The sequence below is a fragment of the Lucilia cuprina genome, chromosome 6 (genome assembly GCF_022045245.1).
Source record: "Lucilia cuprina isolate Lc7/37 chromosome 6, ASM2204524v1, whole genome shotgun sequence".
Lineage (NCBI taxonomy): Eukaryota > Metazoa > Arthropoda > Insecta > Diptera > Calliphoridae > Lucilia > Lucilia cuprina.
In genome coordinates this window covers 49,888,874-49,889,123 of record NC_060954.1, presented here as the reverse complement: position 1 = coordinate 49,889,123, position 250 = coordinate 49,888,874, and positions in this window count along the sequence as shown.

The following is a 250-nucleotide window of genomic DNA, read 5'->3' as shown; positions in this document are numbered from 1 at the left end:
TAGTAAGTTAGTAAGTTAGTAAGTTAGTAAGTTAGTAAGTTAGTAAGTTAGTAAGTTAGTAAGTTAGTAAGTTAGTAAGTTAGTAAGTTAGTAAGTTAGTAAGTTAGCTAGTTAGTTAGTTAGTTAATTAGTTACTTAGTTGGTTAGTTAGTTAGTTAGTTAGTTAGTTAGTTAGTTAGTTAGTTAGTTAGTTAGTAAGTTAGTAAGTTAGTAAGTTAGTAAGTTAGTAAGTTAGTAAGTTAGTAAGTTA